This window comes from Hylobates moloch, unplaced genomic scaffold, assembly GCF_009828535.3.
Source record: "Hylobates moloch isolate HMO894 unplaced genomic scaffold, HMol_V3 SCAFFOLD_4, whole genome shotgun sequence".
Lineage (NCBI taxonomy): Eukaryota > Metazoa > Chordata > Mammalia > Primates > Hylobatidae > Hylobates > Hylobates moloch.
Genome location: NW_026652279.1, coordinates 27,584,928 through 27,598,309, shown reverse-complemented (window position 1 = coordinate 27,598,309; position 13,382 = coordinate 27,584,928). Strand labels below are relative to the sequence as shown.

The following is a 13,382-nucleotide window of genomic DNA, read 5'->3' as shown; positions in this document are numbered from 1 at the left end:
GTCAGGTTGTAGGTAGCTAGGAGGGGCCATTTAGGGATAGGGGCTCTCTTCCTGGGTGTTCAACTCACCTTGAGTCCAGCCCTGGGCTCAAGTACCCTGGTCCAAGTTGGGACATCTCTGGGCAGTGGGATCTGAGTGGAGTTGGGATCTCCCTTTACCCTTCCCAAGCTGGGCATGGGGAGGGAGCCCCATTCGTTGACAGCTCAGGAAATAGCAACTCCTAAGCCAGGACCCCTAAATGAGTCCAAAAAATATTTCCAGAGCCACAAAGAGATGCAAACACCATCCAAAACTACTAGCAGAATTGCTTTTTCATTCAACAAACCTGCACCCATCAGTTCAATCAATATTTATTGAGGATCTTTTCCCAGTGCTAGGGATACCTCAGGCAAATGAGACCCAGTGTCCTATCCCTGGGGAATACCCCAGCCAGATGGACAAGACAGATTCATATAAAAGGGTTAATTGCAACAAGCTCTTCTTGGGGCACGGGGAAAAGGGGGATGGAGGGAAAATCAAGGAAGGCTTCATGGAGGAGAGGCTGCTGGAGCTGAGTCTTGAAGGATCAGTAGGAGTTCTCCAGGCAGAGAAGTGGAAAGGGAAGGCATCCCTGGCAGAGGGGGTGGCACATGCAAAGATGCAGAGGCATGGAAATGCAAGGGTGTCTTTGGGAGCAACAAAGACCCACTGTGGGGTCTGAGGGTAATGGGAGCAGTCTGGAGTGGTTATTCAGGCCTCATGAGCCACAGTGAGGAGTTTGGATTTGATGCTGAGAGCACAAAGGAGCCACAGAAGGGTTTGGAGGAATGTAGGCAGCTCCCCAAGGTTGCAGGGAGTTAGTAAATGGCCAGGGGATGGCAGGGGAGGAGGGGGGAGGACAGTTAGGAGGCAGGATTGATGGCTGGGAGTGGGCAGCATGTAAGACTCCACATTACCAAGGGGGTATTAGCTCTGAGAGGCAGCGCAGATAAGAACGTGGCCTTGTGCCTGGGAAAGGCAGTCTGCCCCAGAGAGTCCTCTGAGAGTAGCTCCTGCTTCCCCAAGCTCTGCGTTCTTCCAGGAGGAAAGATCCCTCATTGTTTCCACAATAACACTGTGAGCTCATGTCCCTGACCTTGGCCTCTGGCCTTGCAGAGGGGAGGCAGGGTCAACCGTCACCACTCACCTGCCCCACACAGGTGCGAGCCTAGGGTGGACCCTCATGGGACTAAGGTTTTCTAAGTTGTGTGGCCGGGAAGATATGCCCACTGCTTTGGGAAACCTAGGTCCCAAGCGGTTCCAGGACTCAGATTCACCCCACCTCCCACAGGGTTCCTGGGCTCACCACAGGGCCTCCTGCAGTTCCTGTTTCAAGTTCCAATTCCCCTACTCACTCTGTGACCTTGGGCTACAATGTTTTACCTGTACCTCAGTTTCCTTCATCTGTAAAATGGGAATAAAAATAGGATCCACCTCCCAGGGTTTTGTGAGGAACCCATGAGGTGTGTGCACAGAATGCCTGGCACATGGTAGGATGTCAGTGTGAATGGTGGCTGGCCAGAACTCGCCAGAAGCCAGGCCTACAACCTCCTCCCTGAGGGAGCAAGGACCAGTAGGAGGAGGGGAGAATTGGCAACCTGAGTTCAAATCTCGGTAGACTAGAGACCAGCCCAGCCCCAGCCCTGCAGATCCTATCTGGGAACCCTTATCTACCAGCCAGAGGAGTTGGAAGGCACCCACTCTCCGCCAGCATTTTCCCTGGGGCCTGCTGGAGAATCTCACCTTCTGTTTCTTCCACTAATAACAGTTGCCATTCTCCTTTAACTTGCAACCCCGCCAAATAGGTATCATACCCATTTTGCAGATGAAAAAAAACTGGGACTCAGGGAGGTTGAGTCATTTGCCCAAGGTCACACATCTGGTAAGTGAGAGAGCCGGGAGTTGGACCCAGGTCTGTGTGGCCACAAAGCCTCCACTCGAGATCTGGTTGGCTGAGGGAGTTTCAGGCCTTGGTGGGAGTGGGGAGTGGGTGCAAGGCTTCCGTGTGACTGGAGAGGAGATTTCGGGCAAGCCAGCCCATGTGGTCCCCTGGACCCAGAGTCCATGGCCCCTCAAGGTCTGGGGCTAGAGATCCTGAGTTGTGTGCTTCAAACTTGGGTAACTTTAGGCAGGTGTAGAGAGAAGGGCCTAGGGTTTGAGTGGGACCCTCAATCTTGGATTGGTCCTCACTGGCTCTGTAACTTTTAAGTAAGGCCCTGTGGTCTCCAGGTCTCTCAATTTTCTTTTCTTTAAAATGGGAAGAAGCCCGGGCTCTTTGAGGGTGATCTGTGGGAGTCAGAGGAGACAGGAATGTGAGAGACCTTTGGAAATACCTTCTCATCCCCCGAGGAACCCAGCTGACAGCTCTTTGTGGCAGCAGCGACCTGAGAGCTGCCCCAGGACTCCTACCCAGGTGTCTGCAGACCCCGAGTCAGGCAAGGCAAGGGCAGGGCTGTAGCCCTCATCCATGCTTCCCAGAAAGAGGAGAGACAACAGAGAGCCCACATCTCATGCTGAAGACACAGCTGGCCTCTAATTACATTCAGTCCTCTCCCCTCAGACCTGCCTGGACCTACCTCCTCTATTGCCCTCGTGTAGAGAGCCTCCAGCAGCCTGGGCCAAGCTCCGTGTCCCCATTCCTAGACAGACTGACCCTCTTCACTCACCCTGTGTCTCAGCTCCAGGACCCCTCCCCAAGGAAGAAAACTGTGGTCTGGCCAACTAAACACAGAGTAAAAATCAGATTGGCTGGCTCCTCCCTCCGTCCCCCTCCCCTATTTCTCATATCTTTCCCTAACCCTGACTCTCAATCGGTGTCCACCATAAGCCAAATCATGCTGGAGGCAGAAGTTATCAGTAATCCTCCCAGCTGGCCTCCTGCCTCTTTCTCCCTCTTCCCTGTGGCTGACCCTGACCTGTCATTTCCAACCTTCCTGGAGTTGCAACACTAGTGCCATTGTTTGTCTAATTTCACAACACCTCTGCCTGTCCAATACCCCCTGCCCCCCAACACATCCTGGAAGGACAGGCCAGATGACCCAGGTGTATCTGCTGCAGGAAGAGAAGGCAAAGGGGATGGGGCAGGGGACGGATGTCTGTAGCCAGATTCCACCCTCAAGAATGACCTTAGGCAACACTAATCTTTTTCTTGAGGCTTCGGTTTGCTGAACTGTAAAATGGGAGAATTGGATAGGAGTTCTCAAGGGTCCAACAGACTCGTTCAAGCCTTTACTGCGCCACCTAACACATGCTGGGACCTGAGACCTGGGATGCTGGAGTCATGTCTGATGTGGTCACAGCCCAACGAGGGAGACAGACGTGTAGACCATCACGATACAGTGTGGTCAGAGGTAGAACAGAGGCATGAACCAACTCAGTTGGTGGAATCAGGAAGGACTGTCTGGGGAAGCAGAATTTGAGTTGGACTTTGAAGAATGAGTAGGAGTGGGCCTAGAACTGGAGTATACCCACAAGGAAAAACCTTCAAACTGTGCTGTTCAATATTTGCACTGCCTCAGGAGATGGGGGCATCCAGTCACTGGGGGGTGGATGCAGGCACTGAAGGATATGGGACCTGGAATGTCAAGGAGATGGGGACTTGGCCAGGTGGCAGTTCTAGTCTTAGGGTCTGAAAACCAAAATCCACAACTGCCTGAGAGTTTGGCTGCTAGTGTACGTTGGTGAGGGCCCATCCCATCCCAGACAGGGACCACTGGGCAGGCAAGACTCAGGACTTGGGAGTGGACGAGTGTCAGGGCTCCCAGTGAGCCCACACTCATGATGGTCTTTGCATGCAGGGAGCCCTGGGCTTGGAGTCCAGAGGCCTCCGTCACAAGTTTGGTCCACTCCTTACTGGCTGTGCCACCTTGCCCTGGCCACCACATCCCCCTGAACTACACAGAGCTTCCCCATCTGTACCCTGGGTGCTCACGGCAGCAACCCCAGAGGTAGTTGGGAAGATCAAACGATTTACTGTTTTGTAGGTGGCCTTTACAAACTGTAAAGTGTGCTGGACACAGAAGGCAGTGTGATTGCTGAAATATGTGGCTCATAACAGGCTGCTTCTCGGGCTATTTTGTAACCAGGGAAAGCGGTTTGCCGCCAAAGATGTTGAAGTAATAATGGTAGGATTCCTGGCACAGACATGTAGGCTGGCAACAGATGGGAGGTGCAATGGGCCTTTCCCCCTCTGCCCGTCTTTGCCCACCCTCACTCCAACATCTCGGAACACCTTTACATGGGCCTGTTTTGGGGAATGGAGAGCCTGTGGGCTTTGGGGAAGGGCAGATGCTTGGCCCTGGTTCCTGGGGTGCAGCTGACTAGGGACTGCTGACTTAGAAGACCACCCAGAGGGGTGGCCAGTGGAATCCCCCCAACTACACCCCTAAGAGGGGTAGAGTTCCCATCTGCACCCGCAAGATGAAGCAGAGATGAGGCTGCTTTGGAAGCTCCCGATCTTGGGCTGTTGGTGTGAGGTCGAGAGCCTCCCTGAGGGGTGTCCTGGGCTGCTCTGTCAGAGCCCCAGCAGGGAGCCTTGTCTGACCTCTGAGTCACACCCTTGCCCCAGTGGAGGCCAGGGCCTTGAATGACCACCCAGCCCTTGACATTCGTAGCTTCTCAGCATCCTCCCTGTGTTGAGGCCACCCTGTGGGCTAAGGGGCAGGTGGGTATCCTTCCATGGGGCTAGGGGGTGAGGAGCAAGGAGGTCTCAGCATGGCCTACTGGTGGGAGACCCGCCACAGGCGCTCCCAGCTGTCTCCCTCCCGCGGCCCCTCTGCACGGCCGGGTTCTGATTTTGGTGCAGTGCAGACTTTCAGCTTAACGAGACAAATTGATATTCTGTGCCAGCCCAGGGATGGAGCGGCAGCTTGGGACGCTCAGGCGGGCAGCTCAGAGGTGGGCAGGAGGTGGGGGCAGGGGAAAGAGGCGGCTTCTGCCTGGAACTGCCTCCCGGGGCTGCCTCCAGCCCTGCCCCTGTCCCCCAATGCACCCCTCCACCCTGACAGGTGCCCTGAGACACTGGTCCTGAAGGTCCTTCCACCTTCAGTGCCCTCCCTCCAAGCGTGGTACCCCTCCTGGAGGGGGCAGGGCAGTGGAGGCCAAGGCTTCAGAATTCTAGAGAAGCCCCTCGCCCCCGGTGACCTCCTAACCTTGCTCTTAGGGCTCTCCTCCCACCCATCTGGAGTTAAAAGAGCAGAAAGTCTGACAGAGATTAGGCAGGAAGAGGTGAGCAGCTGGCTAGGGGCTTCCAACCCTACCGGACTCCTCACCAGGGGTCCCTGAGTTTCCCTGGAAGTGTCAGTCAGCCCACAGTCAGCCTGCAACTCATCATAGATGTCCTGAAGATTAGGTGGGTGTACAGACATGCAGACACCCCTGCTGGTGGGCACCTGGCAGAGAAAAGGCCCCTTGAGGCAGGCCCTTCTGCCAAGCCAGCCCCCACCACCACACCCCCCGAGGGCACGTGGGGTCGCACACAGGCAGGGCGGGTCGCAGGGGTAGCGCTTCAGGGCAGCAGAGAGCTGCTGCGGGCTCTGCTCCACTGGCCCTGCAACCACAGGTGTGTTTAAACTGTGTTGAGTCGACTTCTCCCCACTTGCGACCTTTGCCCCTTTGCCCCCCAGGTCTGGGGGTGCCTTGACTACAAAGAGGGGGACCAGAGCCCCTGACCAACCAAATAAGTCTCCCAGAAAGCAAGGGACGACTTGGGGCCATTTGAGCAAAATCCTCCCCTCTCTGCTCCCGTTGCCCCCACCACCACTCTCAGGACCCCCTTCCGTCCAGCACAGCCCAGCCCTACCCTCTCCGTGCCCTTGACATTCCCTCCTGCTTCTGGGGAGCGGGCATATTCCTGGGACTCTGCCAGCTTTGGTTCCTCATGATCCCACGGGAGGAATTAAAACCGCAAACAACACCGTGGTGGTTCGGTCCACACCCCCCCCGCCCCCCACTCTCCTCCCCCGTGCCCCCTCCAGAACCGGCCCTCCCTGTGTCCCTCCCTCCCTCCTCCCGCCCCCATCCCCCAGCCTCCGGCAGCGGCAGGGGCGGCCTCTGCCTCCCCCGAGATTGCATTTTGCCGGCGAGATGCTCTCCTAGAACCGGCGCCGGCGCCTCCGCCCCCCGCCCCCCACCCGCTCGGGCAGGATGGTACAGTCTGCAGAGGGGCCCGGGCACGCTGGCTGGGCTCAGCCGCGGCACCAGCTGCCGCACCGCGATTACGGGGCTGCCCGCCGGGAAACCGTGCAGGATTGGTGGTGATTTTCATAGCCAAGTAAGTAGCGGCATCCCCCAGCATGAGAAAATAAAAAATAAAAAGCGCCCCATTCCACTCTCCCCTTCCTCCCTCACCCATTTTATTTTGTTTCATTTCATTTGATTTTTCTCAGTGCTGATGGTGGTGGCGGTGGCAGCGTGGAGGGGGGGGTGGGAGCAGGGCTTGTTTATCTGAGAGCAGCCGAGGCTGCACTGGGAGCCGCCGCTGAGGGAGACACTAGTGTGAGGGTCCGCGTGTTGTGGGGGACGGCTGGATGCTGGGGACTAGGACAGGGGGGCCTCGGACAAGCGGATGCCCAGGGTCTCAGGTAGATTCCGGCAGCCTCTGGACTGCAAATGCCCCCTAAGGATGTTATGCAAGGGCCAGCAAGCTGGTGGCCTGGTGGCGGGGGACAAGGTTCTCTTCTCTCTGAGCCGGTCCCAGGGAGACCAAGAGGACTGGAGGGTGCTCCTTGCCCACCCTGGTCAGAGTCCCAGGAAAGAGGCGGGGGGAGGCCCCTGCGAAGCGTCCCTTTGGTGGGATGGGCAGCTGTGTGCCGGGACCCATTGGGTCAGGCCAGCCGGGTCATGTGGTGGCAGGGACGTGTCCCTGGGTCCCCTCCATGGCCAGGAGGGTGGCAGGAACGGGTGGCCAGGCCATTTTGCAGCAGTCATGCTGGGTGGTGGAGTCGGCACCCTCTGCCCGGAAGCCCACTTCCTAGGCCAGCCTCAGTGGTCTCCAGCTGACAGATAGGGCACCTGAGGCTCCTCCCTGCCCCCTGCAGGGTCAGGATGGGAAAATGCAGCTGGGGGCCTCAGGACTCCCTGAGGGTGGGTTGCTGCTGGCAGCAACCCTTTTCTAGCTAAGTAGCCATTCCACACCACGGCTGTCCTCTGCTCACCCAGGTTGGGGGTTGGGGGTTGGGGGGGGTGCTGTGGACTGGCCTGCCCCAATGAGGCGAGGGCCCTGGGGGTCTCGGGCCCTCCATGCAGAGGCCCAGCCTGGCTCGACCTTCAGAAGGGTAAGTGAGCAGGCAACCCGACCAGCCGGCAGAGGGTCTTAGTGTGACGCTGCATGCCCTGAGCCCAGCGTGGAAGGGGCTCCCTCCTCTCCTGCATTGCTCTCCGAATCGCTGGGAGGAGGCAGAGCTGACGTTTGGGGTATTTCCAGGAGCAGCGGGCGCCATCCGGAGAAATTCTCCTTTGACGTGTGCAGTAGGAGGGGGATTGGAGCGCAGGCCTCGGGGGCCTCTGCCTGTTAACTTCGTTGAAGGAGCAGTGGCAAAGAAGGGGCTGTGGCTCTAGGGAGTCCTGTGGGGGGTTGGGGGTCCAGGAAAGATGCTGATGGCCACCATTATTTAGCCACCTTCACACCCTAGTCCCATTCATATCAGGGCATATTCATGCCCACAGATTCACACATATGCACAGATACAAATATAGTACCCATAAGTAGTGCGTCATATGTGTCCAAATCATATACACACATATGGAATGCCCATGCCCACACCCCAGCACCTGTAAATACAACCCACGTTCCTGAACACCACATGCTCACGTGCAAAACACAGCACACACACGAATGCAGTACACACACACACACACCTGTGCATGCAGCTTGCCCACACATGTGTATAGCACTAACACAGGAAAGCAGTAGGCTGCACACAGTGCCCTGCAACAGCCAGAAATGTGTGTACCCACGTGAGGGCTGGCTCAGGTGTGAAAACAACAGGCACACACATGTGGGGCTCTGAATGCCATCTGCGTGCCTGCCCATGTATTGGCAGGCACATGGCATGCTGGAATGTGCCCACAGGTGAATGTCAGTTGCACACTTAAGAAGACGACCGCAGGCACACAGATGCAGCACCTCTGCGGATGCTGCGTGCACACACCTGCCCCCTCAGCTTCCAGGAGGCAAGGTGGCTCTGTGGGTGCTAGGGAGAGCTTGCCCTTTAAGGGACTTCCGATGAGGACAGAGGGATATTGGATCCTAAGTGCCCACCACAGCCTCACCCAGGCATTGGGGGAGGGCCAGCCCATATTCTCAGGGAGCTGTGATTAGACTCAGCAAGGCCATCTTGGGTTATCGATGTTCTTCAGAGAAGGCTGCCCAAAGTTGGAAAGGAGACAGAGGCGGCCAGGGACGCAGCTGCTGCCCGTGGCCCAGAGCACCAGGAGCCCAGACTAGCCCAGCCAGCCCTCTCCCTGGCACCAGGAAACCAGCCCACTGCTGTGGGGTCTCTGAGAGCTGGGGCCTGGAACACCTTCAGCAGACTCCAAAGTCCCCTCCAGACTGAAGGTCAGAGAAGCTGCTGTGGCTTACGTTGTATGCAGAGCCTGAAATGCTGGCACCCTCCTCTGCTGTCCCGCTGCCCTCCTCTGCCTTCCCCCAGCTCGGGTGCAGGTATGGGTCAGGGGACCCAAGTAAATAGTAGTAATCCAGCTAGCATTCACCCAGCTAACTGCTTTGCACATATCATCTCAGTGAGGACGCCCACAACCCTGTTATCCCCACGTCCCAGATGAGGACGCTGTATCTAGAGAGGTGAAGCTGTGTCACCCAAGGTCACACAGCTGGAATGTGGCAGAGGGGAGTTAGAAGGCAGGCCACCAGGTGCCCAACTACCCTCTTTGACCCTTCGGCGTGAGGCCAGTTCAAGTTGGGATACCAACATTTTGGGAACCTATAGCTCAAGAACTTAGAATTTTGTGGCAAGATTCCGAGAAAGACTGAAGAGGATCTCCTATGGATGAAGGCAGAGGAGCCTTCCCCAGGCGGGCGTGGCTCTGGCCTAGGCAGCCGGACCGCTGTGCCATCCCTTTACCCTATGGATTTGCTGATGCCTGGAAAGCCAAAGCAGACAGATGCCTTCTGAGGCCACCTAGCTGGGACTGTTTATAAAAAGGAAACTGAGGCCCAGCCAGGGACAGGGACTTGTCCAAGGTTGCACGGTGTTCTGTAGAGAGCTAGGCTTCTTGCAGGTGCTCTCAGGCCCCAGACAAGAAGCAGCAGGGGCCTGTGTGGGCCCCTGGTTTTCCCCAGGTATTTGACTCTAGGTCAAAAGTATGAGAGCCCTGGGCCCAGCCCCGCTCCTGACCAGCTGTGTGATCTTGGCCAAGTCACTTCATCTCTCTGCCCTCAATCTTCTCATCTGTGGCCAGGCAGGCCTATCTCTGCCCTGTGTTATCCCACAGCTGCCTGAGAGCCCTGGACACTGTAGAGGGCTGTGCACAAAGGTGTGACTGGCATCAGGATCAGGAGCCAGAGCAGGTGAGCACCTTGCTGCTGCAATTGGCCAACTCCGAGATCAGAAAAGGAAAAAAGGAAAGAAATCTCTAGTTTGCAGACTGGAGGTCAGAAAAGCTGCCTGTGGCTTACGCTATGTGCAGAGCCTGAAACACCGGCCCCTCCCCCTGCTGTCCCACTGCCCTCTTCTGCCTTCCCCCTGTCCAGCCACAGGTATGGGTCAGGAAACCCATTAACGCATTAATTAACCTAAAGATCACCTGATGGGGCAGATTTCTGGGCCCCACCTTGATGAATCGGGAGGTCCCAGGGGCTACATTTCCACAGGTACCCCTGGGTTTTCACTCATTTCACTCTGCACCCCGGAGAGCTGAGGTGCTTAAGAATGGGCTTGGTGGAGTACATAGGCTCTCAGAGCTGGGGGTGGCCTAGACACTGTGCTGTTCCCCTTGTGCCTGTCACATCTGGGGAAACTGAGGTCTCCAGGCTAGTGGGTGACTGAATGAGACTGAAACTCATGTCCTCTCCCCACCAGTCCCCTACCAACCCCTAGCCCCTGGCTTCACCCTGCACAGCTGAATCAGGCCCTCCTGAGGACCGATCAGCCCTCAAATCCAAGACAAGGCCATCTTCTCAGCAGGCAGCTGGGAGCCATGCTCCAAGGGCACTCACCAGGCCTTGGGTTCGAATCCTGATGATGCCTCTCCCAGTCATATGGCCTTGGAGCAAATGGCTTCTCCTCTCTAAACTTCAGTCTTACAGACTTAAAGCAGGGCTATTGGGAAGATCTCAAATCATGTGTGTGAAGGAAGTGATTCACACACAGTAGGTGCAAGGTCAGGGCTGGGGGCCTGGGAGACCCTGAGGTGCAGGACGTGACTCCTCTCAGACCCCGCCAGCTCCCAAGGTGCCGCCACCCAGCTGTCTGGTGCCTCCTGCACACATTGCTGCTCCTGCCTGGAATCTGGGCACCCACGCCTCTCCGCCCCTTTCCAAGACCAGAAGCTTGAACCTGCAGAAATTCATTTCTCTCTCCCAGTGGGAGCCTCAAACAAGGACATGTTTAGGGAGAAAGTCCCTTGGACATAGACAATTGGTATCTGGCTTTACCCCTCATTAAGAGTTGGTAGTATACTGAAAAGATATACCAAGCTGAGGCTCTGCTGTTCAAAGCAATGGGGTGGAGCCACAGTTCCCCCATCTGTAAAATGGGATAATGATAGTATCCACTTTGCAGGCTAATGTGAGGGGCACATGGGAGAAGCTATGGACATGAAGTGCTGAGTTCAGGGTGTGAACTCTATTTGTGGCACAGTGAATGGAAGCTGTTGAGATTGAGAATCCATCTGGATTGAGAATCAGAGGGTGTGAGTTCAAGATCTATCTCTTCCTCTTAGGAGCTGAGTGCCCTTGAGTTAGTCTCTTTGCCTCTTCAAGCTTTGACTTTTTGATCTGTAAAATGGGAGTATGTTACCCAGGCTGCCCATTTCAGAGGCCTGCTGTATAACTACAATAAAGAATGGGTGAGGCTGGGTTACGCCTGTAACCCCAGCACTTTAGAAGGCAGAGGTAGGAGGATATCTTGAGCCCAGGAGTTTAATATCAGCCTGGGCAACATAGCGAGATCCCATCTCTACAAAAAATTTAAAAATTAGCAGGGCGTGGTGGCATACCCCTGCTGTCCCAGCAATGCAGGAGGCTGAGTGGGAGGATTGCTTGAGTCTGGGACGTCAAGGCTGCAGTGAGCCGTGATTGTGCCACTGCACTCCAGCCTGGGTGACAGAGCAAGACCCTGTCTCAAAAAAAAAAAAACTGTTATAAAATAGATTATGCTGTGGAAAACTCCTGGGACCTCCTGCTGGGCAGTATGGCTTGGGCTTCACCCCGGTCTTCACTTGACAGCCTGGATGGAGGCGGCGGGAGGCAGGGGGAAGGGGGAGTGATGGTAAAAGCCTTAGAAGTATCATTCACAGTCCAGGAAATCTCTGCAGGGTCAGAGAGTTCCAAATATGTGGCCAGGGACCACGGCTGGCAGGACCAGGAGGGCAAGGTGACCAGGCCCGAGCAGGGGCCACCGCTCAGGTTCCTAAAGCAACAGAGGTCCCTGGGTATGGGGGAGAGTGCGTTGGTCTGAGGGTCAGGAGAGCTGGGTCCCAGGCTGGCTCATCACTGGCGAGTGACCTTGGAAAAGCTGTGTCAGCCCTCTGGTCCCAAGCTCTCCCCTTGTGAGAGGGGTCAGTGATCCTGCCCCCCAGTGTCCTTGGTGAGGGCAGCTTCTCCTGCCCGCTGCCCCTTGGGGTGAAGGGTCAGAAACACTGTGAGTCTCAGGAAGTAGCGAGGAGAGCAACTGCAGGGACAGCCCGTTGCGTTTGTTTTCTGTGGCTGCCATAACAAATGACCACAGGCTAGGTGGCTTCAAACAACAGACGTGTATTGTCTCCCACTTCTGGAGGCCAGAAGTCTGGAGTCAGGAGCCAGCAGGGCTGGCTTTTCCTGGAGAGGCTGAGGAAGAGCCTGTCCCTTGTCTCCCTAGCTGCGGGCGGTGGCCAGCAACCCTTGCTCTTCCTTACCTCATGGCTGTGTCACACCCATCTCTGCTTTCCTCTTCACCTCACCTCCTTCCTGTGCATCTCTCGGTGTCCTCTCCTCTGCTTCTAAAGACATTGGTCATTGGATTTAGGGTCCAACCTAGGCCCAAGATGATTTCATCTCAAAATCCTTAGCTAATTCCATCTGCAAAGATCCTATTTCCAAACAAGGTCACATTCTGAGGTTCCAGGTGGGCATGAGCTTTGGATGGGACACCCTTCAACCCACTGCAGTCACTAAGATTTATGAGGTGTTTATTGCTCATAAGACCTGCACACAGTCTTATCTCTTCCTCACTATCACCCATTTTCCAGATTACAGAAACCAGGGCCCAGAGACATTAAGAATGTGCCCAAGTCAGGCCGGGCGCAGTGGCTCACGCCTGTAATCCAAGCACTTTGGGAGGCCAAGACTGGTGAATCACCTGAGGTCGGGAGTTCGAGACCAGCCTGGCCAACATGGCAAAACCCCGTTTCTACTAAAAATACAAAAAAAAATTAGCCGGGCCTGGTGGTGCATGCCTGTAATCCCAGCTACGCAGGAGGCTGAGGCAGGAGAATTGTTTGAGCCTGGGAGATGGAGGTTGCAGTGAGCTGAGATGGAACCATTGCACTCTAGCCTGGGCGACAGAGCGAGACTCTATCTCAAAAAAAAAAAAAAAAAAAAAAAAAAAGAATGTGCCCAAGTCACACAACAAGTGAGGGGTAGATCTGGGATTTGAGCCCAGGTCCCTGGTGCTCCTTCACCTTTCCACCTTTCTGTAGCTGGCTGGGGGATGCCCAGAGACCCCTTAGGGCCCACAGCTAGGAACCCATGGGGCAGGAATTCCAGCCAGCCCTATGAAGACCCCAGGTCTGCAGGGGCTCTTGGGCCCCAGAGAGAGGCTGGAGACAGGCAGGGGAGCTTCAAGGTGTGAAGGGGCCCAGCCGTGGCCCCATGAGACCAACATGCGGCAGAGGATTGAGAGCCACAGTTCATTATCTTTGCCACTGACTCTGTGAACGTCATTGTGCTCTCCCGGAGAATAGGGGCAGCAGCACTGACTTTATGGGGTAATTACCAAGTACCGAAATGTTCATCATAATAGTACTAATCACTAAAATGTGTCCGTAAGCACTTTACAAATGCTTTTTTTTTTTCCATGTAATGTGTGGGAAGGGAATTGCTTATTCAGTCATGTGCATTCAGTTGTGTGTGGTTGAACCAGTGACTTCGCCTCAGTTTGCTCCTCCATAAACCAAGGGTTAGATGAGCACCCATCTTCCCGGTT

The 13,382-nt window shown here is 55.7% G+C and overlaps 1 protein-coding gene across 17 annotated transcripts in view; it reads left to right on the top strand.

The window, feature by feature from the left end:
• ATP2B2 (ATPase plasma membrane Ca2+ transporting 2) overlaps positions 1 to 13,382 on the top strand; it is a 390,019-nt gene that overhangs the window by 197,323 nt on the left and 179,314 nt on the right. The window contains exon 1 of one of the 17 annotated variants that reach the window (XM_032149717.3): positions 6,038 to 6,289. The exons of 14 other annotated variants lie outside the window; for them this stretch is intronic. The gene's annotated coding sequence lies outside the window, so the exon portion shown is untranslated. Of the gene's footprint in view, positions 1 to 6,037; positions 6,290 to 13,382 lie in introns of those variants that run through there. 2 more of the 17 variants (XM_032149706.3, XM_032149714.3) reach the window with 2 other exon arrangements.